Consider the following 24474-nt stretch of genomic DNA (forward strand, 5'->3'; position numbering starts at 1 on the left):
CTATTTATAAGGTTTGATACAATTTATAAAATAAAAAACTATTTTATCTTTTGTGTCATTCATAATATTTTTGTTAGATACTCAGATCTGTCTTTGATTTCCCACGCCGTATATTACGTCATTAAGGTCAAAATATTCATTGACCTCTTCATACAAACATACTTAAAACAATGCATGTAAGAAGTCAGTGTACAATATTATATCATGGAACAGGACTGTATTCAGGTAATTTTACTATTTTTATTCCATATTCAATTCGATTGTTTATTGAGAAAAACGTTAGATTTTCTCACTGTACCGTTTAAGGTCGTCACGTGTCCAATCAAATTGCCAGGTAATTTATTAAATTTAAAAGTTATGAATAAAATTAATGAACACTGACAATGAAAATATTCGTATCACGGTAATGTAATAAAATGCTTTAAAAATATCGTAAAAGATGAAATTTATACGTCAATTTGATTAGTTGGATGATTGAGACCGCCATGATTATAATAACCTTTGGATAAAGTCGGATCGCTGCCCCTATCAATCCTGCCATGCCGCTATGGGTGATACTGGTGACAGCATAACCTACCTTTTACGAATTTAGTTTTTATTGATAAAAAAGTAATATTTCAAAAGATTATCCTTGGCAATTTCTTTGTAAAATTTAATTCATTCATGAAAAAAATAATTATGTCGATCACTTTGAAAGTCTCTCGAGAAGAATTTGACATTTCAGCGATTAAAACATTTTTTTGTATCATTAGTTGAAAAAAAACAATTCAAAACCTTATCTATCCTGAACTATTCGTATTTCCTTAGGGAAGTTTCATCTTAAAATTCAATAATTTCAATCCGAAAAAAAAAATTATTCTTGATTATTTCGTTTTTTCCAAACTTATTCCTATAATAAGATATCGAATAAATATTTGATTAGAAAAAAATTGTATCGAATAGTAATTTCGGGGATATATTTAAATAAAATGTGTAAATACCATTTATTTGAGATAAGGGATGACGTTCGTAGTGTGAGCGTGTAAGTAGAACGGGTAGATCGTGTAGGTGTAGGGTGTGCATAAAAACACATATACAACGTGTTCTGTTATTGACTGCAGAAACTTAGCTTCCGAAAATAAGGTCATCAAGAGCTACAAAAAAACTTTTTTACAAATTTGGATCTGAGACCTAATTTGGCAGATTGTATGGCAAAAATTGATACATTTGTTCATTCACTGACTATCATTCGATAACCAGTAGCCAATGATAATCAGTAGATATTTGTAAATTTCATTTAATAATATTCAATTAAGGAAGGGATTTTTAAAAAGTATAAAATGATTTAATTGGATTATATTATTTTGAAAAAACATTATATTATTGTACGTAAACAAACAAACCATGCGACAATGGATGTGGTTTATTTGTCCAATGATAAAATGTTTTCTAATTACTATTATTTTCTCACAAGTATAAAAAGTGGGACAGTTTGACCAAATTCAAGTAAATAATTTTATACTTTTTTAAAACCCCCTCCATTATTAAGTGAAACTTACTAATATGTACTGGTTATCGAATGATAGTCAGTGAATGAACAAATGTATCAATTTTTGTCATACCCGTATCTCCCAAATTATTTCTCAGATCCAAATTTGAAAAAGAGTTTTTTTGTTGCTCTTGATGAGCTTATTTTCGGAAGCTAGGTTTCTACAGTCAATAACAGAACACCCTGTATATAGAGCAAGTGTATTTACAACAATAATAATAGTTGTGGACCCCAATACCAATATTATGTTTTTTTATTTTGATCAAGATGTCATCTTTAGTGCACTAGCAGCTGACCTATACACAAATATCGTTTACATAATGGGATCATTTTAGGTGGCCAGTGGTCAACGAAGGGTAGATTTTTATTTAAGTATAACAATCGCATAAAACTTCAATTCAGTTGCGTTCAAATGTGCTCATTTCTTATTTTCTTTTATTTTTATTACTGTATATCGATAAAATATGTAACAAGATGCTTTGTGATTCTGTCATAAAAATTTTTTTACGCATGCGTTGTTATTACATTATTATTATGCCAAGGCAAGTTTAAACTTGTGGTTGAAATTATTTGTATCTTATTTTAACTATGATGGTGAATTTTATTTTAATTTTATTGTTATGTTTTGAATGCGGTCCTGTATTTATCTCAACATGAATCGGGCGAAGGGAGTGTGTTATAGATGATATCAGATAAATTCACGAATATTACAAAAATATAATTGTCCAATTCATTATTTTTGTCGACATCCGGACAAAAAGATAACAATAAGAACTTAAAAAAAAAGTTGAATGAAAACTTTCGCATTCAAAATTCACACGATACTAAAAAACTATCCGCAAAAATATGAACAGACGAGCATATATTTCGTAATTCGTAAAGAAAAAAATTTGAACTTGATTTCCTTGCATATTCTCGCTCGAAAACATCTTTTAATAAAGATGGGTTTAGGTTAGGTTAGGTTATATTGGCTGTCCACAAAGGATACTCTTAGGCTTTAGAGCCCATTGTTATACCATAAATATGTCTTACCACCTTTCCGCTGACGAATTCATTTATCAGCTCCTCAGTTTCAGAGGTTGAGTGCACCTCTTCATGTATATACCATGCACTATACCAGCCCATCACAACTATTAATTAAATTAATTTTGTTGCGACGGCGGGAATCGAACCCTCTACCCTAAGCATACCGCGGACGGAATTGGTTACGCCTTAACCAACTGAGCTAATAGGACGACGATCAAGGGCTAACTTAAAAATTTGACAGCTGGCATTCATCCATTTTTTGTACCAATAGGGTAATCTTTCGTTTAAAAAGTTTTATGTGATTTTATTGTAAGGCTCATCGTTTCCGAACTATCAAAAATTTAAAAACTTGGAAAAACTCTTAAGAAATCCATTAAAAAAGGATACAAATGGACATAAGTGGCCATATCTGGGGGCTATGACCTTCAAATGACCTTAAGTGAGCGAATATACTCTAGCTACAACTTTTGTCTGAAATCTTTTTTGTACTGACCCCTCTGTTCAAAGCTTGACTCAAGAAGACCGAAATTTTTTATGTTCAATTCAAATTTCGTGCTTAAAATTGGCCATATCTTTTTTCCCTCAACTCGGGGAGCCAAATGACCTTCAAATTCGTGACCATCGTACAATCTTATCTCTGGAAAAGTACTTTCAGCCATTCGCAAAAAAAACAAATTAACAAAATATTCCAGGTGACCGAGCTAACTATGCCATTTATAACAATAATCGTGTTTGGTACAATACATTGTTTAGAAATATCAACATATAAATACAATTTGACGCTAAACTATTGAAATGTGTATTTTATTTGCAAAAATATAGGGTACTTTTTTTCTTATAAATGTAAAGGTTCTATGTTCAATACACAAAAAAGATCTCTTATCACTTGAAATGTGTATTGTAACCGATGGACAATAGTAGTTAAACTTAAGTAAGTTACCAATCCTTATTGGCCCTATCAAATATATTTTATTGTTTTTCATTGTTATAGTCAAACGTGTATTATTTTTTTTTGTATTCATTCTCCAACAAAAAACAATAATCATAATTTTATACCAAAATTGTTTTTATAATATTTTCATGAAAATTTATTTCAATTGTTTTATATCTGTTATTACAATGAGTACTTATATTTCCGAACTAAATCGGATTTACATATTTTCAAATTTGCTAGGACCTTTAATCAAAATCTTGATATTTATTATTGGTAAAACTGTTGAATTAAGGATGTATGAGCATGACAACAATGTTTGATTTAAAGGCTCAAAATTTGTTTGTAGGTAGTCTTTTACTCAAAGAATATGTGGTTAAAATTTCAGCTTAGGTATCCGTGCAAATTTTTAAGAAAAAAGTCATTAAAAATCGATATAAAATACATTGGCTCTTATGAAAGAATCTCAAAAAACGACATATTTTGAAAGTTTTTGATAATTTTCATTTGGAATGAATGAAAACAAATTTAAAAAAAACTTTTTAATAGAAAGTAAACATATTAGCAATGAATTAGAAAAGAAAAAAACTAAGTGTCACCGTCCATATAAGGGATGTAAGAGCAGGGTAGATTAAGGGTTGAAATTATTTTTATCTTATTTTCAACTTTGATGATTAATTTTGTTATAACTTCATGAATGTAGACGAAAAATAAGAATAAAAGTTTTCGATATGTGTCTTGGTTTTCGAAATATCGAAAGCTAAATAATTAAACAAAATTTTCAATTTTCGATATTTTGAAAATTAAGCCAGATATCGAAAAATTTTATTCTTACTTTTCGCCTTATATCGTCAAGTAATTATAATTTATCATCAAAATTGAAAATATCTATTTTTAAATTTGTGCCCCCACTACCATGCTCATACATCCTTAATTGGTAAAAAAGAAATAGGAACGGTATAGTTTATTCCAAGGGCGTCGTCAGCCGATGGCAAATATGGGGGCAAGTTGATTTATGGAGAACAGGAAATATGAATTCTAGGTATGTTCAAGTAAAAATGTAGGAGAAAATACACAAAATTTATTTTTTATTTTAAAATTCGATTTATTTAACCAGAAATTTGTCTAAAAACAGGCGTGGATTTAGAGTTAAATTTCGGGGTTTCACTGACACTAGAGTCCGGATTTATACTGGTAGAAATTGTATATCAAAGTATATTAAATTTAGTCCCAAGTTTGTAACAATTATTATTCCAAGGGCGTCGTCAGCCGATGGAAAATATGGGGCAAGTTGATTTATGGAGAATAGGAAAAGTATGGATTCTAGGTATGTTCAAGTAAAAATATAGGAGAAAATACACAAAATTTATTTTTTATTTTAAAATTAGATTTATTTAACCAGAAATTTCTCTAAAAACAGGCGTGGATTTAGAGTTAAATTTCGGGGTTTCACTGACACTAGAGTCCGGATTTATACTGGTAGAAATTGTATATCAAAGTATATTAAATTTAGTCCCAAGTTTGTAACGCTTAGATATATTGATGCTAAAAACAAAATTTTGTTAAAGGTATTCGTAAAATTAACCTAATTAGTCCATTTCCGTGTGCCTGTCCAGAAACACATTAAATCAAAAACAAAAAGAGATATTGAGCTGAAATTTGTTTATATCGTGCTCAAGACATAAAAAGTGAATTTCATTTCAAAAGTCCATTTGGTCTTGGATTCGTAGGACCCATCTTGTAACATAAAAGGTATACAAAAGTGTAAGTGTAAAAGAAGACTTTTGTTTGAAACAGTTTTGCGTAAATAACTTTATTTCTCCCCTAAGGGTTTAAATAAGGGCAAAAATTTAGTTTCCTTTTTCTGGAAAACTATAAAAGATGGTGGGTTGGACATTTGTAGGAAGCTTCATTGATTCTAATTTTATAATAAACCCATTTAACGGAGTCAACCTTTGGGGGAAAATTTTTTGTTTATAAATTCGTGGGTTCTTTGAACCAATTTTGTGAATCTCAAGAGGGGGCAGCTTCCCCTATCTGCCCCCCTCTGGCAACCCCCATGATTTATTCTAGACCAAGAACAAGTTGTATGAAACCAAGAATTCAGAGTATCTTGTGTTCTTGGTTTAAAGTATTAATAAAATATCGTAATCAGATTAAATACAATAAATTTAAGTATTGCCAACCTTATCAAAACAAAAAAAAAACCAGAAGGATAATAATAAATTAATTAAAATAAATAAATTGATTTTAAATATTTGCACTACTGTATATATGTCAGATGTTTGAAACATTTTAATTAACCCAAGACATATATTCATTTAATTAAGCGCAAAAAAAAATCGCAAAATTAAATTAATTGCTAAAATTGTAATTAAAAATGAATGTATATATGTGAACCATTGAGTTACCATACTAAAGGAATAAAAACAAACCACTATATCCATAAATCTATTTGCATATAAATAATTCACAACCAGTGGCTCTAAATATGTTCGACTGATTTATGATATGTATATTGATTTAGTTACTGTATGCAAGATCATGGTTGCTTTGGGATTCAAGATTGGGGTTTATACAGTGTGGTCTACACAAAACATGCACTTTTAGTAAATCGAAACATATTTTTATATTATTTTATAAATGTGTTATGATAGAACAGTTATTAAAATTAATTTTCTAAAAGTTATGATAAATCTTTCTATTTATTATTCTTAACCGAGAAATTCAAAATAATTTAATGATTATTATATGCGTTTAATTACTGTGGGAGCGATGGGAATATATTGATAAATATATGAAAAAACATCGTCGTATTAAATTGAAGAAAAGTTTTTTTTCTACAACGCCTTTGCCAATCTTTGCCTTGCTGTCATTTGACTGTCAATCTAATGAAATTCCTTGAATGAGGTGAGGCCCTATTCAACTAACAAATAAACCATAATTTAACACGTGAAAACAAACAATTGACTAAGTTAATTGTTGAAATACCATGTTTAAACAATGTTGATTACGTAATCGTCACATACATACAAATCACACTCACATGACTGATATTCCCATATAATACATACTACACAATATTCGAACCTAATTTGCGCTCTCACGGGTAAACGTTTTCGAAAAAAGGTTTCAAACCTTTTCAAAGGTTTTTAATTTTTTATAAGAAACATTTCTTACATTTAAAATTTCTATCTCTAACGGTTTGCAAGATCCAATTGACCTATGTTGCTCATTTACGAACTCTATCTCACTTTTTACGATCTGAGCAACCTGAAAAAAATATCATCTTGAGATTATTTTCGTTTTTGAGTTATCGTGATGACAGACGGACAAACAAACAGATAGATGGAGCATCGGAAATGGACTGATAGCATCAATATTTGTAATCGTTACAAACTTGGGGCTAAACTTAGTATACCTTGATATATTTACATAAAAATCGAAGGGGGGTTGAGGGAACCATTACAGAAGTGATAACTTAACTCCTTTAATATTGAAACAAAATGTAGGTAAATTATACACATTTATATTAATGATTGATTATGTAGCATGGGAATAAATTGCCATCTGTGAATAGTAAGTCGAACCATTGTAAAATTTTAGTACTTGCTCGAGCGTTTAAAAGCGTTTGTAAATGGATTATATAACTATTGTTAAATTTTATATCACGGGCTTCACTTATGAATGGGAAATGGAATTAATGTCAATAGTTCCGTAAAATTCCAGTATCACGACGTCACGTACTTTTTACTGATCCACTCTCTGTATTTCGTTTTTGATTGCGTAGAGAAGTTTTACTTCAAAAATTTAATTTCAATTACAATTTTAATATAATTTTGTCGATTTCTAATCGGAATTCATTATCAACGTTGGAAAACACAAGATTCTTACAATCTTATGTCCTAGAACAGTGAATATATACACGTTGATGTGTATGTTTTGAGAACCATCCGGTATATTTAATCATTGTAACAGCTTCACATTGCTGATACAACTCTGATATCACTTTAATGTTTTTTATTTACAAGAAAAAAAAGATTTATTGAACACTTTTTAACATCAAAATATTGTAGTACCTGTTACTCTTTATTAGCTACACAAATGGTCATAAAAAAGTCACTTTTCTTTGTGTCTCAAGCTTTTATATTTATAGTGAAGCTTTTACATCTTACGCAGACATTTAAAGTGACCTAGGTTTTCAAGCTCAATGAAAAAGTTCACTCTACTCCAAAACTGGTTATCCATAGATGAACACTTTAAATTAGAAAGTTGTTATTGGTTAAAAACAGTAACATTTTTTGTTCGAAACATTTTTCCGTAAAGTTTAAGCAAAAACGGACTGAAAAGTTTTTTCAAACGCACAAAAAGCTACATTTTTGCTATCAATTACTGTCTAAACTATTTGGTTTATAAAAAGATGTTTCAAAATAAAAAAAATATTAGTGTGTTTATAAAGAATAACTTTCTAACTGAAAGCGTTCATCGAATTTTTGTCAGTTATGAATCAGAGTGAGATTTTAATTGAACTTGAAAACGAAGATCGAATTCGATGCCGGTATAAGATGTCTGCCTTTAAAACTAATATTTTTCGCTTGAAGCATTTTCCTCGATCAAACTTATTAATCGAGTTACAAGCATATTTCAACTTGTAAAACTAGCCTGTATATTGTCTGAGTGTAAAGGGCGGCAAATACTGCTTGGGAACGGTGAACTTTACAAAGAAATCATTCTAATTTTCTACTTTCTAAAATAGTTTTCCTCCGCTTAAAATCCCTATATATTATAAATGTGAAAGTAAGGATGTTTGTTTGTTTGTTACGCTTTCACGCAAAAATTAGCGAATGGATTTAAATGAAACTGTTTAAAAATATATCTCATACATCAGAATGACACATGAGCTTTAATTTATAAAGATCATCTCTATCAATGATCATCATTTTAAACCATAAATTAAATATTTCTATAAATAATTTATAAAAGTAAATGACAAAAAATTCATGGCCATCTATTCTGAACTACTACTCAATGAATTATGACTTATAAAAATTGAAAATTTTGCAAATATTTTAGCTGTGTAAAACAATTCCTCCAGGGTCATGGAAGGGGAATAAGTGAGATCAAGAAAGGTGAAGGCTATAGAGCGATGGTTTTTATACCATGCATATATGTAATATGCAAGGTATATTAAGTTTAGTCCCAAGTTCGTAACGCTTAAAAATATTGATGCTATGAACCAAATTTTGATAAAGGTGTTCATAAAATCACCTAATTAGTCCATTTCCGGTTGTCTGTCTATCGTCTGTCTGTCCGTCTGTCATCACGATTACTCAAAAACGAAAAAAGATATCAAACTGAAATTTTTATAGCGTACTGAGGACGTAAAAAGTGAGATCAAGTTCGTAAATGAGCCACATAGGTCAATTGGGTCTTGGGTCCGTAGGATCCACCTTGTAAACCGTTAGAGATAGAACAAAAGTTTAAATGTAAAAAATGTTCCTTATAAAAAATGTAACTGTTTACGTGTACGGGCGCAAATTATGCGTAAATTGTATAGTATGTATTATATGGGAATATCAGTTATATATGTGTGACATGTATGTATGTGTAATGTGATAGAGTCATCAATACTGTCTATGCATGGTATTTCAACAATTAACTCAGTCAATTGTATGTTTTCACTTGTTAATTTTAAGCCCAGTGAAGTCGACGGGTATCAAGCTAGTATTATTATAACTGTTGTACATAAAAACATAAATGATTTGCATATAAATGACAAAATTGAATTATTAACAACAAAATGAACGTATATGTTAACGTAATAAGAATAATTTTTATTTAAGGACATAGAAAACTTTTCGGTGAGAACAATTAGGTAAATCTTAATGAGAACTTTTAATTGTATGGTTAAGGATTTAACAACAAAAGTTTAAGCAGTTTTCTGTGTTATTTTGATGGTAATGTGGGATTTAAGACCATACATAAGAATTACATAAGATATCTCATAAAATTACTTAGTACTGAATTAGTAGTTATGTTTGTTTGTGTACGATTGAAGTAGGAGGGGGGAGTATACACTGTTATGATATTTTATATTATGTAATTATGTTATAATTTTTAACACCCTACTTGTTTTCTTAAATGTAGAACTTAGATATACAGTAGAACCTGGTTAAGAGAGTAAGGTTATGTATGCACTTGAGGAAGGCAGGTCGAGGGGAAACTTGCAATTCTAAATGTATGGAACTTCTTTGCCATTACCATCTTTAAAGAACAAAATTTAATCGAGTGAAATTTTAATAATATTTACCACCCCTCAAGCATAAAATCCCTTTAGTATTATGAAAAAAGTTAATAAACATTGAATGATTACGTTGCCGTTGTTTCTTGTATTATGTCCACTGACAACTGATTATGTCATTTGTTAATCGTTTGAAAGTCAAAATAAAAATAAGTGAAAACAAACAATTGACTGAGTTAGTTGTTAAAATACCTTGTATAAACAGTGTTGATTACTCTATCACACATGTCACAAATACATAACTGATAATCCCATTAATACATACTATACAATTTGCGCCCTCACGGGTAGACAGTGATGTTTACGAAAAAATGTTTCATACAAAAGTTAGTTTGTTTTTTATAAGGAATATTTACACTGAAACTTTGTTCTTTCTGTAACGGTTTACAAGATGGGTCCTACGGACCAAAGACCCAGTTGCCCTATGTTGCTCATTTACGAACTTGATCTCACTTTTTAAGTCCTGATTACGCTGTAAAAATTTCAGCTTCATATCTTTTTTCGTTTTTTAATTATCGTATTGATACACAGACGGGCAGACAGATAGACAAACAACCGAAAATGGGCTAATTAAGTGATTCTAAGAACACCTATAGCAAAATTTTGTTCATTGCATCAATATTTTTAAGCATTACAAACTTGGGACTAAACTTAGTATACCTTGCCTATTAAATATATGAATGGAATAAAAAATGTAGGCGTGATTTTAATGACGTTTGGTATAGGTCATCACTACCGTTAAATTAGTGCGTATATCATTCGTTTTTTATAATTTTCTTATCGCTACGACAATAGTTATTTAAGATTTTTTTTGTGATTTTAGCTAGCTTCCATGTAGGTCTATGTTAAAAGTGCTAACTTTAGGAATTTTTTTAAGCGAAAACTTGCCATTGTCTCACATATCTAAGTATGTATAAAGAAATATCTGTCTCATTTACAGAGGGTTCCATTAATAGAGGTCAGAATATAGGTGATTTACTTTATAGAGGTACGATTATTAAAAAAAGAAAGAGAGGTGCCGTGAGACGCTTGGATAATTTTGAATTATGGTTATTAATCTCAAACTCTTTGAATTAAAGAAAAAGTCACTAAACTGAAATTAGTCATGCTTTTTTAAACGAATATTTTGATTAGTTTTAAGTTTCTGGTAAAATAAATATAAATTTTACTTTAAAACATGTATTAAAGCCCTAATTTGTCATTGCACCTTTGTGGTCTTTGGAACAATTTCTCATCCGAGTAAGTTTTAGCTTTTCATCTTCTGTTTTCCGCATAGGCTAGCACAAACTAATCAGGTATCATTAATTTATTGGAATATAAGCAACTGACCATTTCCAAGTCTGCAAGGTTGATTTTTGTATCATAAAAAACGTCAATTATAAACGAAAGACTTTGACGTTTATAATATGTATACAAAATTTAGTAAACAAATATAAATAATCAAACAATCAGGTTTAACTGACATACGTTTTTCATTTATTTTTTGACCAGTCTTTTGAGTAAAATCAAACAAACGTTAACATCTTTTAAAAACTGTAACAACAACTTCATTTTTGAAGAAAAATCGATTTTCCGAAGAAAGAAAAGTATACGTAGTATATGTAGTATCATTTGTGTTATCTATTAGACGGAAAATGTATGAAAAATGTAAATTTTTAATGGAAAAAAGAATATAAAAATACTTGGGTATTGAAGAAAATTGAGTAACCAATGGTCATTTTTATGTTCGAATGAATAAAGAACAGCTTATGCTTCTGTTTGTGTCTACGTTATATCTAGGTCTGTCTGTATGTCTGCTTGGTTTGTCCGTTCATCTACCGTATGTTATAGGTTGTATTTACGTGGAAAATAAAATGTAAATGATAAATTACCTTTAGACACCCTTAGAGAATTTCTTATTTACAATTTCGATCATTATCCGATTTTATGTTTCGACTTAGGAACTTTTAGTACATTTTTATGACATTTGTTACAGGCTGAATTTTTTATTTACAATTATAATCTTGTGCATCATAATGGATACGTATACGAAAAACTAGAACCTTTACAAACTGTGGAAGCTGATCATATCGGGTGACTTTTACGTAAATGATTTTCTCAATTTTTTCAAAGGGATAGGTTAGATTTATTGGCTGTTCACGGAGGACATACTTACGATATATATGGTAGCCCATTGGGATACCATATATGTGTTATACCATCTTTTCACTGATAATTTCATTTATCAGCTCCTCAATTTTAGAGGCTGAGTGCACCTCCTTCATGCATATACCATGCACTACACCAGCCCATCACAACTATTAATTAAAGTAATTTTGTTGCGACGGCGTTAATGTGAACCTGCTATCCTAAGCATACAACGGACGAAATTGGTTACTCCTTAACCAATTGAGCTAATAGAGCGACTTTCAAAGGGATAAAAAATTGGTAAAATATTTTTTTGTTTCCGATTTGGATAGAAATTATTTTCTAGTGTAATTTTGATCCAAATAATTTAAAAATCGGATTCCTTTGGTGAGTAGCCACCCAAAGTCGTATAAGAAAAGTGGTATCCCTAAGTAATTTCAGTTCAATAATCACGTGGAAAAATAAGACTTTTATAAAAAATTTTAGGGTATATCTCAATAATTACTTATTTAATCCTTGAATGAACACGATTTTTTAATTTTATGGGTCAAAATTACTCTGCAAACTATGTTTCATGAAATTCTGGAACAAAAAATTTTGTGTGATTTTTTCTAAGAAATAAAACCCTTAAGAGAATTGTAAAAATCGAGAAAAAACTTTTTATCCCCGATTTCGATAAAAATAACTTTCTAGAGTAACTCTGATTCCTTAAGAAAATATTCAAAAATTGGGATAATTTCTAAATATCTATTTTGATAGGAATCATTTTCCAGGGTAACTTTAACTAACGAAACGCAAAAATTGGGTTAATTTGACGACCAAGTGAATAGTTTTTGAGGTAGTGTCCAAAGTCGCTCCAGATATAACGATATCTCAAAAATTATTCGTCCAATCGTTAAATGAACCCGATTTTTGTATTTTTGGGTTGAAAAAGAATAATTTTTCCGGTTTTTCCGAGATAACCCTTAGGAAAATTGTAAAAATCGATACAAAATTTTATATCTCCAATTTCGATTTAAAAAAAATTACCTAGAATAGTTTTGATCTAAAAAAATCGGATCCATTTGATGCACAGACGTTTAGTTTCAGAGATTTCGTTCAGAATCGCATTTAAAGGCCGATATCCAAAATCAATTTCAAATGATATCACAGAAAATTCGTTCAATCGCTTAATGAACAAATCTAGGGTAATCAAAACCTACGTAACATATATCTAAAAATCAGTTTTATATCATATCAAGGTCATACTCGAAAATTTCACTTCACCAAAAAAAGTGTATAGAAACTTTATGATCAGACTATATGTTATATGTAATAAGTACTGATGAAGATGATACGAAGGTTAAGAAATGTAAGTATTATATTTGTATGTACATAGACAACGTTATAGAGGGCGGGAGGGCTATAGGGTTAGGTAAGGGGTAAGTTTTTGTAGTAAAGTATCTTACCACTACTTATATTCACCGGAAGTATCCCTAAGGTATGCCATTATTTGATTATATTTACTCAGAGGTGTACCATTAAAGAAGTGAAACTTGCCCCGTATTCTCATGATAAAGTATCCCTTTGGCACACCTTTACCCTACATTTTACCTTATTACCTATATCATAATAATATGTAATAACACTATTTATATAAACCATCTTCAACTTTAATTATATAATTACAATTTACTTAAAGCTTTTTTTATTTAAGTACAACTTTTAACGAAACTTTGAAACATTGAACATCTGATTAAAAATTTATTAAAAAACACAAGTGAAAATAAACAATTCATTGAGTTAATTGTTGAAATACCATGTATAGGAAGAGTTGAAAGTTTAAAAAATCAACAAATGTATTTGTTTTAGTTTTCTAGGGAAATTTTTTTTTCAAAAATCTTTCATAGGACTCACTAGTTGAAGCGAACTACAAAGCTAAGCTCTCTATCATTTATGGCTTGGACGAAATGGACACCAAAGAAATACCGTTTCAAACAAAAGTTGTTTATTTTTTATAAGAGAAAATTTTTAGATTTCATTTTTTATTTTATGTCTAACATTTTATGTTCCTCATTAATGAACTCAAAGTCATTTTTTACACCCTGAGCTCGTTATAAAAATTAAACTTGGTATCTCCTTTCTTTTTAGAGTTATTGTATTAACAGACAGACAGACAGACAGACAGCTGGAAATGGACTAATTAGTTGATTTTATGAACACCTACATCAAAATTTTGTTGCTTGAAACTAAACCTTGATATACATTTCATGTATAAAGGGTATAAAAAACTTTAGAAAAAAAAATTCGTAGCCCCTTTTTTAGCTGCATTAACTGAGCAAATTCCCTGAGAGATTGAAAAAAATAACACATTTTTCTTAAAATCGAATATTGCATTTTTAGAGAGATTTCAAGAACTTTTATTTCAAAAACTAAGAGCTTAGAGAAAAAAATAAAAGAGTACTTTTATGCTTAAACTGATCATAATATACAATAGAATTTGTTATTTTGAAAAAATTCAAAATTTTGTACTTTGCGCACCTCCCCAATCCTTGTTTATCGGACGATTTTCCTCATTAACGAACTTGACCTTTCAAAGAGCAAAATCCTTCTCGATACCAAATTTTATTCAAATCGGACTTAAATTACGACCACTAGAGAAGGTCGTAACAGACACATAAACAAACCTATGGATACATTTTAAACCTATGGATACACGTCTATAAGGTATAGTACAAGAGACGGTATAAGGTCGATCTTCACCCATCTTAATTTTTTCCATAAACGGTTGTTTTCAGGCAAGCCAATGCAAGCCATTATTTTCGTTATAAAATTATCTTTCCTCTGATACCAATTTCGATTGGCTAACAGATCGGCGTAGTTACTTATATTGATTTATCTGTTCCTACTGAATGAGGTAACCTCACCAATCTGTTAGCTAATCGAAATTGGTGTTAGAAGAAAGATAATTTAATTACGAAATTATTGGTATTGGGTTGCCTGAAAAAAACCGTTCATGGAAAAAATTAATTAAAATTAATTTAATGAAAATAGCCATGAACACTTTTCGATCGAAAAACTATGATAGGCATATTTAAAAATCAATAAAATTTCATAAAAAATATGTCTCATTGGGTTTTCAGAGGGTGAAGATCGATCTTATGCCGTCTCTTAGACCAGTAGGATCGATGAACATTTGAAGAAAAGTCGCCCTATTACCTCAGTTGGTTAAGGCGTAACCAATTCCGTCTGCGGTATGCTTAGGGTAGCGGGTTTGATTCCCGCCGTCGCAACAAAATTAATTTAATTAATAGTTGTGATGGGTTGGTGTATGCATGAAGGAGGTGCACTCAGGCTCTGAAATTGAGGAACCGATAAATGAAATCACCACAACGGGCTCCCTAGCCTAAGTGTGTCCTTCGTGGATAGCCAATATAACCTAACCTAACCAAAATTGCATCATCAATACAATAGCAATAGCTCCATTTTCTTCGTCAATTCGCCAAAAAAGATTAAAATTAAGTAAAAACTGATTTAAGGAAAATATATTAAGACAGGCCAATCTCTATATGACATTTAAGGGAAAACAGATGAAAAATGAAATTTAAAGAAGAATGAAAAAAAAGATATATATTTAACCTGGAAAACTAATAATAACAAGGCAATATGTGTTTTACTTCAAATATTGGGGGTTGTGTTTTGGGGGTTGCTCTTGTTTGTCTCTTTAGCTGATAGCAATTCTATGATTTATTGTTGAAAACATATTACTACATGTGCACGCTCATATATTCGGTTCCTATTAAAGGGTGTTATATACGTATTTCTCAAACTCACATTCCCATACCCTCGAACAACTCCCTCATAGACAATATTTTCCCTTATAATTCTATAACAACACATATATGAAATGCGACATATTTCGCATAGTTTTACATTGAACTCAGAGCAAAGACGATAGAGACGATCGCCTTTGCTGGATGTAGAAAAAAAGAATGTAATTAACTTCTAGGAGAATCGTTTTCTTCATAAAAAGAATCAAGAATTTAAGCAGGTTTTTCATTAATGGTTACAAATACCATGTTTAGTTCCATAGTGTATAATCGCTTTATTTTATTTTTTTATTTCATTCATATTTTTATTATAAAAAGTGAACACCGATCCATGTATGGTTTGACTTTGGTCACGAGTGAAGGATAGTTTTGTTTTAAAAAATGCAATTACAAATATTTTAATAAAAAATTTAATGTTGATGCCACAAAACCTTTAACGTACCTTTGCAGTGGCAAAGAAAGTTCTTTTTAATTTTCTTTTTCTTTAAAAAACCAAATTAACTATTTAAACACAGAGTGGTTCCAAAAGGTCTTTAAAGCGCTTTACCAAAAATAGTACGGCTCAAAAATAAGTAGAGTTATTGCTCCAGTATTGATTAATCGCTTATCTGGATTGGTTTTTGCTTAAATAAATATTTTTTACTCTTGTTGTACTCTTCTTGTGAAGTTTCTTTTCCGTTATACGAGTTGGATCTTTAGATTTACCGAAACTTTGTCATCTCAATCTTTGAACAAAACCAAGCTTCTAATTGATGAAACCAGCTAGAATATACCATGCGAGATTTAGGTCAGGTTGAGCTGCGTTAGGTTAACGGGTTAAAACAATGGAGCCTCACTTGTAAGCACAACGTGACTTTTTATATTAAATATCCACTTTAACTTTTTTAAACAATCCCATGAAATCCTGTTTCCAGTTTTTCATAAAGCTTATCGTTTCGCTACCAGATCTCCCGCCTTTTATTGGTTGGCTTAGAAAATTATAAAAGGTCGAGGAATCAGATCTCCATGGCCGAGATTGACCTCGATTCAGTAACAAATATGCCTCTAATAAGGACACGATTTTATTCCCGGATGTATTGCAGCGGATGATTCGGTCTGCGATTGATTTGGCGTAGATGAATTGTTTCGGGTAAATTCTCATGAAGTGATTTTTAACGTAGCCATTTCAAATCGTTCAAAAAGGTACCCATGTATGAGTAGCAAATTTTTTAGAAAAATAATAATATTTGTGCGGTACTTACTGATAATCGGAAAAAATAGACCTTTAAAAGATAGACCGAAAAAAAAGATCGAAAATTTTATAGATCCAGAGTATAAGTTTTTAGCCCGTGCGTTCAAAAATGAGACACTATAACAAAAATTTTTTGCGGTCTATTTTTTCCTAAATCCGCGTATTCGTGCGATAATCAAATGTTGGACAGTTTAACTTGTTCAAAGATAAATTTCGTCCAATTTTTTAAAATCTTTAATTTGATAGAAACGTTTATATTGACTGCAGCAGTGTAATGGATACGTTATGATTTATAGTTAATCATCTCATTTATAAAAACGAATAAAAATCTAAGCGAAATCACAAATAAATAAGAAACTAAATGAAACAAATGATGCTGTGAATCTGATCTGTATGATATCAAAACACTGCCATATGTTATGCATAACATATGTGAGGTATTTCAAAAATATGCCATCTATTGAACAACATGATGTTTTTGAAATCAATTAATATAATGATTTCCGTTTGAAAGTTAGATTATAGAAATAGGTGTTAGCATTCATGGGCGTCACCAAGGTTGAGGAAGCAGGTAGGGGTATCTCCCACCTCTAGAGATTTCCAAAAATGTTTTAAGACACCCAAAAGTAAAATTCTATTGAATTCAAAATTTCAGTTATCGGATGAGTTTAGTATGAAATTAGAATCAAATTGTAGCTTAAGCTACAAATTTTCAACTAACCATCTTTTATAGTTTTTTGCCTTACTTAGACTCCCACGGGAGAACAAAGTGATTTACAAAAAACTGATTCAAACAAAAGTTGCTTACTGATTTATATGAAACAATTTTACATTTAAACTTTTGTTTTTCATCTTTTAGTTTTCAAGATAAAATGGACCCATGTTGACAATTTACGCAACGAATAACTCAAACTCACTTTTTAGGTCTGCAGCACGATGTAAAAACAATTCGGTTCGATATCTTTTTTCGTTTTTTGAGTTATTGTGTTAACGGAAAGACGAACGAAAATAGACTAATACTGTTAATTTTATCAATATCTATATCCAAATTTCGTTTGTAAAATCAATATTTCTAAGCGTTACAAACTTGAGATTAAACTTAATATACCTTGATATATTTCATATAAAGGTACAAAACCTAACTAAAATCATTTTTGACAACAAATTATTAGGAAAAGGACCCTTAAAGTTACTGTTAATTTCAATTAAACTTAATTAGTCCCACTAATGAAAACAAGGGGGTGTAACTCAGTGGTAGAGTATCTGCTTCGCATGTTGAAAGTTCGGGGTTCAAATCCCAGATCTTCAACATCAAAGCCATCGTTCGACATTTGGCCTCTGTGGGCTACCAAGAATAATTCGTCTATTTGGCAACTTCAATAATTAATGCAAAATTAATCAATACTGATTTTCGATATAAGAAATTTATAACGAAATCAATGGCCTATTAGCTCAGTTGGTTAGAGCGTCGTGCTAATAACGCGAAGGTCGTGAGTTCGATCCTCCCATGGGCCAAAAATTATTTTTATTTTACTTCTTGAAGTTCATTACAGTTTTAAAATCTTAATCAATCTGAATTTATTCAATTTGCAGTAGAATCAGTGGCCCATTAGCTCAGTTGGTTAGAGCGTCGTGCTAATAACGCGAAGGTCGTGAGTTCGATCCTCCCATGGGCCAAAGTACACTTTTATTTTACTTCTAAAACGTAAAATAAAAATGTAACTCCTAAAATTTTTATTTCAAACGCGGTTACTGTTCAACATGAATGTCACCTGAAGCACGGTACAATATTGTTTTTGTTTGATGTATAGCTCTTAAATCATATTTGTGGTTAGTTTTGTGAAATATGTTTATAGAAAACAATATTATTCTCGCAAAAACGGTGGTTTTATACAACCAATATTCCGTATCGTTGTTTCTCTTTTGGAGCTGCAGCTCGTAAAGAGAGGGTTTTTACTGTTTGTCATATTAACATAAATATTGAGGGGTTTTTAAAGAAATATTATATATATCATATATTTATGACAAATTGATGCCCGACTATCATATTTCATATTTGGTCGATCGGAATAAATTTTACCAAACAAAATTTATTTATTAATAATACATATCTGTTTTTTTTTATGGATATAAATCAATGGTCGATAAGGTAGATTTCTTTTTTTCGTTCGGAGTCAAATGAATTTCATGGCTGAGCTGTTCAAATTTAATTAAAATCCGTTCTCAGTCCTTAATAAAATTTTGCATTGAATTGTTCACCTTAACTTTAAAGAATCAATGCATTAATTTGATTTAAAAAGACAAAGTATTGATTTTTATATCGGAACAAAAAATTTATTTATATTCAATTATTATTAATATTCTCAATGTTTAAATTATCTCTGTCTAAATGGCATTCCGGTACTAACAAAAAAGGACCTCATTGGTCTCCAAAATCAAAGAATTTCTTGTTGACAATACTCATCATGTTGATACTCATCCACAGTTAATTAAAAATTAAATTTTATTTAATTAAAATTGAATTTAATTAAAACATGAATAATTGAGTTTTTATTAATGAACATAATTTGTATATTTATTTGAATGTACATTTTCAGCAACTCTGTATTGGTACTACATATTTATTTTACTATCATATTTATCTATTTTAATAAATTAATTATGGATTTTCACTAAATTTGAGTCATACTTTTCAAAATTTGTGTTTTTCAAATCAAATTTACCTATAAAAGATTTGAAAATAGTGGGGTCCTGGTATCAATATTTCAGACCAAGTCGAATGTTAGCCAAAGAATAACATCAAAAATGGAAAGTTTGACCCAAAATTAGTGGGTTTAAAAAAAAATCCATTCAAGTTCGATAAAGTTTGGGTGTATTATGAAAAAAATCGATTTTTTGAACTTTATGACGTCATTAAAATCCAAAAACTTTAATTTTGCTCTATCACATCCAAATTATATCCTATTTTAATAAACCAAGAATGGAATTATACTAAAGTTGGGTCATATTTTTCAAATTTGTGGTCAAATTTGATCTACTTATAAAAGATTTGAAGATAGTGTGGTCCTAGTACCAATATTTGGCTTATAAGTGAATGCTGGCCAAAAAGTAACATCAAATATGAAAAGATTGGCCCAAAATTAGTGGGTTTCAAAAAAAATTCAATTCAGATCGGATAAAAATTGAGTTTATTATGAAAAAATCAAATTTTTTTAACTTTAAGACGTCATCAAAAAACAAAAAATTATGGTCAAATTTAACCTACCTATATAAGATTTGAAGATAATGGGGTCCTGGTACCAATATTTCGCTTAAAAGTAAATATTAGCCAAAAATTAACATCAAATATGAAAAGTTTGACCCAAAATTAGTGGATTTCAAAAAAAATTCAATTCAGATTGGATATTCCATTCAGATCGGACAAATTTTACAAATAACCGGCATATAAAACTGCAAACTTTTTATCTAGATTACCGAGTTTAAAAGTTGATTTAGCATAAAAACCAACAGACATGAGAAAACCACCCGGTACGAATTAAGCACCGCTAGGTACGCAATAGGACCTATGTACTGATTTTTTAAAAGTCCAGTTATCGAAATCCGTTTTTTGACGATTGAGCTTTCATTTTTGTTGGGAGATTGATTTTTAGAATTAACTCAGTTAGTTGTTATTTTCACTTCTTTTCAATACAAGTACTTTTAAATATAATATACAAAATATACAAAGGTGTTATTGAAAAATTGCAATATATTATATTTCAAATAAATAAACGTTTTAACTTTCTCAAGCGTGTCAAATCTTTTCAAAGAACGTGACACAATTGTTATAATTCGTTTGATATCCAATAAAAAAATTATTATTTTCAGCATAGAAATAGAAATTTCTTCTATGAAATAAGAAATTATATAAAACTCTCTAGAAATATTTTCTATTAAATTTTCTAGATCAAAGATTGATATTTCTGATTGAAATATGTTTGTAAAGAGTGTTACATTTTTTTTATGTTACTTTTAAACTTGTTGCCATTTTGCTATTTCGTTCTACAGTATCATTTTTTTAATTTTTTATTAGCTATCGAAACATGACCTAAATATTGATTAGGTAAAGTATCTTTCTGATTGATTCTGGTGGTAGATTCAAGAAATATATTCAAGAAACTCAATATTATAAAAAATTAAAAATCTTTAGGAGTTTTAACCAAAAGATATAAAAATTTTGTGGAGGAGCTGGGATTTGAACCCAGGACTTTCTGCATGCGAAGCAGACACTCTACCACTGAGTTACACCCCCTTGTTGAAAAGTAAATGAGTTAAAAGACACATGATGATTGGTAAACCAAGTTTGCCTAATATATTGTTAAGCCCTGGACGGCGTTATCCCTAAAAACGTGGTTCTAACACACTAAATCAATCATTCATGTTATTAATAAGTAAGAATATTTTAAAATTATAATAACCTAATTTGAAATATTAGTTCATTAAGCTGGTCAGGTTCACTTAACCAGGTTCCACTGTTTATATAAACGAATTTTTAGAAGATAATAATTTATTGTTCTCCTTGTATTCAGACTAAAACAATGCCAGTAATAAAATTTGATCCAGTTGAGTATATACGACCGAAAAAGATTCTACCTCATAAAATTGCAATATGATATAATAACTAAATCATTTTTATGCAAATTGTCATAAAAAGCATAAACCATTTTTTCCAAGAATTTTATGATCTTTATGTTGGTTATAATAAATTTTCATTTTTTTTTCTTATGTTTTTTTGGACAATTGGTTTTCGTAATTGAAAACAATGGACATACAAAAAAAAGTATGATAAATTCGTATTATGAAACACAAAAAATAAAATATTATTGTTCTATAAAAATCCACTGACTTACTAGGCGTAGATAGAAGGTTCATGGATAGTTATATAGGTGATTAAGTTATTCTTTGCCGTATTTAAACATTCGACCTGTTACAACATCAGTTCAAGAATAATTAATTGTACAAAAATTAATCGGTGATTGAGCTTCAAAAAAGTTTTCATCATGAAGAAAATTTATCACAGATTCTGTTTGTGCAAAAAAAAACATTACCTTACGGCTCTTTCCCAAAAAAAAAAAAACATAGAAAAACGTTTAAACGTCAAAAACTAGTCAAATTGACGTATAAACTTTATCTGTTACGATATTTTTAAAGCATTAAAAAACGTTTACGTGATACAAATATTATTTTTATTCATAATTTTATCCATAATTTAGATTTAAATTCAGTAAATATAAATTAGTTGCTAACTTGGCAAGTCATGTGACGGCCGAACTACTTTAAGACAATGCCTTGAGTTTTAATTGTCTTTCCTGGTTATATGTTTTCTTTGTTTAGTTTTATGTCCCCTAAATTAGCAAACAGATAATAAAGAGTGATAAGATTTATTAAAGAGTTTTTATTTTCCCACTTTTTTTATACCATGCATATATGTAATATGCAAGGTATACTTAGTTTAGTCCCAAGTTTATAACGCTTAAAAATATTAATGCTATGAACAAAATTTTGGTATAGGTCTTTATTAAATCTCCTAATTAGTCCATTTTCGGTTGTCTGTCCGTCTGTCTATCTGTCCGTCTGTCCGTCTGTCTGCCAACACGATAACTCAAAAACGAAAAAAGATATCAAGCTGAAATTTTTACAGCGTACTCAGGACGTAAAAAGTGAGGTTCAGTTCGCAAATGAGCAACATAGGTCCATTGGGCCTTGACCTATGGGTCCGAAAACCGTTAGAAATAGAACAACTTTTGTTTGAAACATTTTTTCGTAAACATCACTGTTTACCCGTGAGGGCTCAAGTTAGGCGTAAATTGTATAGCATGTATTAATATCGAGATACCAGTTACGTATGAGTGACATGTATGTATGAGTAATGTGATAAAGTAATCAACACTGTCTATGCATGGTATTCCAACAATTAACTCAATCAATTGTTTGTTTTACTTGTTTTTCTTGGCTTGAATAAAACTAAATAAGGCCGAAACCTGCTAAATTGGAACCCAGAAACATTTAATCCTGCAAAATATGGAATATGAATCATATTTAACTGAAATTTAGAATCGAATATAGATGTAACTTGCGTTGAAATTCACGAATGTGATAATGCGGACATTTAAACGAACGTTTTGACGTTCGTGTAATCGTAGCTTTAGATATCTAAAAAAACGTAAGCAACAAAGAAAATAATAAACACAGAAAACGCAATTTTGATATTTCAAATGAATTTTATGACAAAAAACGCAGGCCAGAGGAGAAAATTACGAACAAAAAATTATTGTGTAAAAAGAAAAAAAAGAAAATTTATATTATTTATTATGAATAAAAGAGCATACGACAAAAATGCTTGATACTTAGGTGATGTAGCTCCGTATACAATACAGCTTTAGTTCATTAAAGCATAGCTTAGAAAAAAACTTAAATTTATGAGTTTTATGGATATTATAGTTAGTGCCACAGTTATCATCATTGTATAACATCTTCAAGTTAATTTAGTGATTCGATGGCAATTTTTTATGTGAAAAAGTACTAAATCGATAAATGAAAACGATTTTCGTGTTTTTAACACCCGAACCAAAAAAAGAGATGTTATAAGTTTGACCGGTATGTATGTGTGTGTTTGTCTGTCTGTCTGTTTGTCTGCCTGTCTGTGGCATCGTAGCGTCTAAAAAACGAATGGTTTTTTCAAAATATACTGTTTTTACTTTATTTAAAAGAGGTAAAATCTTATTTTAAATACGCGCCAGGATATTATGTTGTATATTAAGTCATGCGTATTATGACCAGGCCCCGACATTTACTATCCTTGTCAATCTACTTTGAGACGTGGTTCTCACTCTGTTGACAATTGCAGTAGTGAATTTTCAAAGACTACACCAGTCCATCACAACTATTAATTCAATTAATTTTGTTGCAACGGCGGGAATCGACCCCACTATCAACTAAGCTAATAGGGCGACTTTTGTCCCTAAAATTTCAATGAATATTCAGGCACCCTGAAAGAAAAGTTCGTTTATGAAAGTACTGCCACAGAGAACGCGAGGCGCTAGACTTCTCCGATATTTTGGTTCTAATGTTGTATAAAATTGAACCTAACTATCTTATTAAGACTCTTACAAACGAATTCCTGTACATGATAAAGATCGAAATCCACATACATCTCAGATAGAACATATGCACATATACCATATAAGAGTGGGAGAGATGGGGGTACAAGAAAGTTATTTAAAGTGAGATAAGTATATTTATTGTTATGTTACGATGTCACTTTATGTGTATTATGGCATATTGTTGTGAGGGTGAGGTGTTTGAGGGCTGAAGGTAGGTGGGTAGGGGATACAATTTTTTTTTTATGAACCATAGTGACAATGCAATAAGCGAATACCATTCAGTTTGTATAAATCATTTCATATGTAATGGAATTCACACTTTTCTAGTTAAAGAGTCAACAACAATAATATCCTTTGAATTTGTATGTGCTACCCTCCT

The 24474-nt window shown here is 30.1% G+C and overlaps 3 non-coding genes across 3 annotated transcripts; 2 read left to right on the forward strand and 1 right to left on the reverse strand.

Moving 5' to 3' along the window:
* The first annotated feature begins 18394 nt into the window (after positions 1–18394).
* Positions 18395–18468, forward strand: Trnai-aau. Its single transcript has one exon. It is a non-coding gene; the product is annotated as a tRNA-Ile (tRNA).
* Positions 18469–18556: 88 nt separating this feature from the next.
* Trnai-aau lies at positions 18557–18630 on the forward strand. The gene has a single exon. It is a non-coding gene; the product is annotated as a tRNA-Ile (tRNA).
* A 2542-nt stretch (positions 18631–21172) lies between these two features.
* On the reverse strand, positions 21173–21244 carry Trnaa-cgc. The gene has a single exon. It is a non-coding gene; the product is annotated as a tRNA-Ala (tRNA).
* Between the last annotated feature and the right edge of the window lie 3230 nt (positions 21245–24474).

The sequence above is a fragment of the Chrysoperla carnea genome, chromosome X, assembly GCF_905475395.1.
Source record: "Chrysoperla carnea chromosome X, inChrCarn1.1, whole genome shotgun sequence".
Classification (NCBI taxonomy): Eukaryota; Metazoa; Arthropoda; class Insecta; order Neuroptera; family Chrysopidae; genus Chrysoperla; species Chrysoperla carnea.